General features: G+C 37.9%; 1 long non-coding RNA gene and 1 pseudogene across 1 annotated transcript in view; both read left to right on the forward strand.

Annotated features, from left to right (window-relative positions):
• Positions 1 to 5,176, forward strand: part of LOC138159802 (uncharacterized) — a 413,356-nt gene that overhangs the window by 245,569 nt on the left and 162,611 nt on the right. The gene's annotated exons all lie outside the window — the stretch shown is intronic.
• LOC138159816 (DET1 homolog) lies at positions 2,661 to 4,194 on the forward strand (annotated as a pseudogene).

Raw genomic sequence — 5,176 nt, forward strand, 5'->3', positions numbered from 1 at the left:
GGTGGAGAGGGATGCTTCTGATCCATCATAAAAGAGAAGGGGCCCTGGTCACAGTTTCAAGGCAGAGAAGAACACTAGTGCCATGGCTGCAGGAAAGCAGGAGGAAGTCAGAGGGCCAATAGGAGTGCTACACTTTGTGGCTACAGGGCAGCAGGGGCCATCCCTGGGTAAAGATCAAAGCACAGAGCAGGATAACTGCAAGCATACATCTATGTGGATTATACCACTTTGTATGCATGAAAAGTTTGCTGATCCCCAGAATAAGCTTTGAAAAAAAGCAGAAAAAAACATCCTGAATTTTGGGACCTATCCCCAGGTGAGTAGATCCCAACTTTAACATAAAGTCCAAATAGGCTAGAACTACAAGCAACAAAAAAGAACTTGACCATGAAAAGCCACTAGATTGATAGGAAATCCTAAGACAAACTCAGAAGACAACATTGTGAAAATGACTACAAGAAAAGCCAAAAAGAACAATGCTAATTGAACCCAAGTACAACAGGAACACCTGGAAGAGTTAAAGAAATTGATAAGAGGGGCAGATGAAACCCTGGAAAAAGATATGAGAGTCATGCAAGAAATAACATAAAGAAAATAACAGCTTGGTAGAAGAGGAACAAAAAATACTAAATAAAATAACACCTTGGCTCAATGGTAAGAGAAGCACTATGTTACTCACTGAAGAAATGTACTCCTTAAAAAGCAGAATAGATCAAATAAAAGAGGAGATATAAAAATTCACTCATAAAATAATTCCTTTATAAATAGAATTGATCAAACTGAAAAAGAGGTACAAAAGCTCACCGAAGATTGTATTTATTTAAAAATTGCAGTTGGGCAAGTGACTAAGTCAAAAGAATAAAAAAAATGTGAAATCTCTTATTGGAAAAACAACTGGAAATTGGAAATAAAAATAGATCAAGGAGTGATTATTTAAAAATTACAGGACTAACTGAAAGACATGATTTAAAAAAAAAAACCCTAGACATCACATTAAAAAAAATCAAGGAAAACTGTTGGATAACTTAGATCCAGAAGTTGTGATAGAAATTGAAATAACCTAGTCTTCTACTCACAAAAAAGATGCCCAAATGAAAACTCCCATGAATGTTGTAAGCCAAATTCCACAGACCAGAACAAATACAAAATTTGACATAAAAACATGACTCAAGGGAAGCCTAAAAAGGTAAATATGAAAGAAACCATAAAAAACTTACTAAGGTTAAACTGACTTCATTCTTTTTTGGGAAGATGATACATATAACTTCTAAGATCTTTTTCATTATTAGGACAGTTAGAAAATGTCTTTATAGACAGAAGTCATAGGTCTGAGTCAATTATATTCAGATTATTTCAAAAAAATAAAGAGGAGACAGAGGGATACCTTTGGAAAAGGGGGAAGAGAGAATGGGGAAAATATTCTCACAGAGGTATGCAAGGAAGAACTTTAATTGTGGAAGGACTAAGGGGAATGGGGATGGTGGAAAATGCCTCATCCTTACTGTCATTGGAATTGGTTCAAAGAAGGAAGAATATATAGACACTCAGTTGGGTATAGAAATTTTTCTCACTCAATAGAGAAATAGGAGGGGAAGGGGATAAGAGATGTCAGGGACAACAAAAGGGAGGAAAGATTAAGGGAGGTGATGTTCAGAAGCTAAACAGACTTTTGAGAAGAGACAAGATAAAAAGATAAGGATAAATGAGGAAAAAATATGGAGTGAAATATAGTTAGTAATAATGACTCTTTAATGTGAATTGGATAACCTCAACCATAAAATGGAAGCAGATTAGCCAGATTAGAAACCAGAATCTTAACAATATGTTGGTTGCAATACATATACTTAAAATAGAAAAAAAAATACAGAGAGAGAAAATAAATGTATAAATGTATTATACTTCAGCTGATGTAAAAAAAAAAAAGGCATGGGTAGCAATCATGATCACAAAGGAAAAGCCAAAATAGATCTAATTAAAAGAGATAATTAAGTAAACTATATTTTGCTAAAAGTGACCATAGACAGTGAAGTAATATTACAAAAATATGTTTACAGCAAGTTGCTCTGATAAGGACCTCAATTTCTCACATATACAGGGAACTGACCCAAGTTGGTAAAAATAAAAGTCATTCCCCAATTGATAATTGTTTAAAGTATATAATCAGGCAAGTTTCAGAAGAACTCCAAGTGATATTCATATGAAAAAATATCCTAAATAAATATTGTTTAGAGAGGTAAATGCAAACACCTCATATTTATCAAAAATGCAAAATGCTGAAGGGTTTGAGGAAAAATAGATACGCCAATCAATTGTTAATGGAGTTTTGAACTAATCCCATTATTCTGGAGGATTTGGAAAACTAGTCACACCCTTTGAACCATGAGTACTAGTGTTTAATCAAAGAATAAGCAAGAGGAGCTATCTATGCAAAAATATTTCTAGCAGCTCTTTTTGTGCTATCAAAGAATTAGAAACTGAGGCTGAGGGAGAGAGATGGGAGGAAACCAGATGATCCTGGCTGCTGTCGCTGGGTGCTTGGCATCAGTGGCAACCAGGTGCTGGTGGCAGGCATGGTTGTGACAGCCATAATAGAGTGACCAACACAGTCTGGGGATCCCCTCACCATTGCCTCATGGGACAAATGGAAATAATATGCTGTGATGGTGGATCATGCTGTTCCATTCTACCAGAAAGTCTTCCCCAACTTTACTGTGGTTAATGTGGAAAAGCCACCTTGCTTCCTGCGAAACTTTCAACTGGATGGGCACTACTTCAGTTCCTTTTCTTCAGACAGACATCACTAGAGATTTTTGAGTACCAGGGCTGCCAAGCAGCAAAGGACCTACTGCAGGATTATGAGGGTGAAATTTTGGCCAATGGCAATGACCAGAAGCCAGTCAACATCTGAGGCCAACTCTTTGAATGCTTCTTCCTCTTGTTGCATATCACCAATGTTGCTCCTAATGGTTAACACTTAAATCACAAGTGGGGCCCCTTCATGGATAACTGCTGTTATGTCATTATGGGTTCAGATGCCTACCTCCCTGCAGAGCCTCACCCTCCTTTTTACGAAGTGTATCACAACAGTGAATCAGTGACATCAAATCCTCACTCACTTTTAGAGAACTATTCCCTTCATATCATTGATCTTCACTCTGGCAGGATGTATGACACCAGTATTTTCAAATGTTATAAAGTGATCTTGTCCCAAAATAAAACGCTATATTTATATAAAAACATAGTAGCCATTCTATCAGTACAGCAGCACACCATTCATGTCTTTCAGGTCACTCATGAGGGTACCTTTACTGATGTGCATACCATTGGTCTATTCTGCTATGTGGGTGACCTGCTCACCCTATCAGCTGTCTACCCGAGGTACAGTGATACAGTCAAACAGGCACAGACAACCCCAACAAGCCCTTCATTAATTCCCTAAAGCACCAGCCATTGGTATATTTGTGGCACCGAACAGAGCAGGATGGTAGTGCCATGGCCAAAAGGCATTTCTTTCAGTATTTTGACCAGCTATGACATTTGTGCATATGGAAGATGCATCTTCTAGATGAAATTCACCTCTTTCTCAAGTACATTAGTGAAGATGTAGTGAGACTATGGGTCACAGACCCATCACAACCTTCCTTCTTTGTTGTGTGCAATATAGTGGTGACAGAGGTGATAGCAGTGTTTTAGAATACCTCGGATGAATTGCTGGAGCTCTTTGAGAATTTCTGTCACCTCTTCTGCAATGCTACCCAGCATACTTCCCCCTTCAGGTCCTAGCAACAACTTTGCGAGACAGATACAGTGCCTGTTTATAGACATTTTTGTAAATGCGAAATATTAAGGGCACGGAGAGGCAGGATGGCAGCTGCTTGGTCAGCTCCCCATCAGAGCCCAATCATACAGTGGCAGTCCCTACCTTGATCTATTTCTCTTCAACTATGATGTTAATTGGGTATTAGCCATAGAACAGCCCAAGACTTGTGGAGATCACTGGATTAGGTTCTATGCCTATGGTTCTGGTCTCCTCAAATTTAAGATCCAGGCAGGCCTGCTGGGCCATCCATCAATCACACAGTCTGATGCCTAGTCTCTTTTACCTTCCACCCATTTGAACCCTTTGCTGTTTCAGTGCAAAAGACTAATGCTGAATATGTTGTCAAATTCTACATCGGACATAGCTGTACATAGGATGTTGCACAAAGACTGGGGACCCACAAAAGCAAAGTTTTCTTGCCTTCTAAGACTTATACCCCCTTCCCATCTCTGCAGATTAGAAAGCAGAGTTTTTCAGGTATCAGCATCATTGCTTTGGAACCAAGGTCTTTCTTGGTGAACCTTGGTTGGTTATAGTCACTCATACATGAGCCAGAAGAATGCAGTTGGACCCAGGATAACTTACTTAAAAATCTAGCTATCAAATAATTTTAACGTTTTCCACAAGAGATTGTTCAGCGTTAAGTCCTTTAATTATTTTGAGTGGGGGGGAGTTCTGTGTGCATATATTTTTTGAGGTGCAGATGAGCCTGTTCTACTACTTTTCCCCTTTTACTCTTGGCAATGGTACACAGTTTGAAGCAGAGCAATTGGTTGCTATTGTGGCCAGACCAAATAGCTCATTCCTTTTCATTTAGCCAAAAATTGAGGCTGTCTTTTTAAGTAAAAATGAGACATGTTTTCTTATTTATTTAAAAAATGGAAATTGAGGGGATGCTCATCAATTGGGGAATGACTGAATAAGTTGTGGTATAAAATTTTGATGGAGTTGTTCTATTTTGCTATAAGAAGTGATGAGGAAGTGGTTTCAGAAAAACAAAACATGGGAAGACATTTATGAACTGAGTCAACGTTAAGATAGACATACAGACAGATGCATAGATTTATAAAAAGATTACTATAGATATTGCTATAGAGAGAAGATTTCTCTTTATAGCTATATCTATTTATATGTCATTTATATTGGTATTCTATAACAATATCTATAATTGCTTATAGATATAGTTATATACAACTTTCTATATATCTATATGTATTTACATTATATATGTGTGGGGAGAGAGAGACAGAGACAGAGAGAGACAGAGAGAGAAAGAGAGACAGAGAGAGACAGAGAGAGACAGAGACAGAGAGAGACAGAGAGAGAGAGAGACAGAGAGAGAGAGAGACAGACAGA

The sequence above is a fragment of the Petaurus breviceps genome, unplaced genomic scaffold (genome assembly GCF_028583685.1).
Source record: "Petaurus breviceps papuanus isolate PSGF00001 unplaced genomic scaffold, PetGlider_PUasm1.0 178, whole genome shotgun sequence".
Lineage (NCBI taxonomy): Eukaryota > Metazoa > Chordata > Mammalia > Diprotodontia > Petauridae > Petaurus > Petaurus breviceps.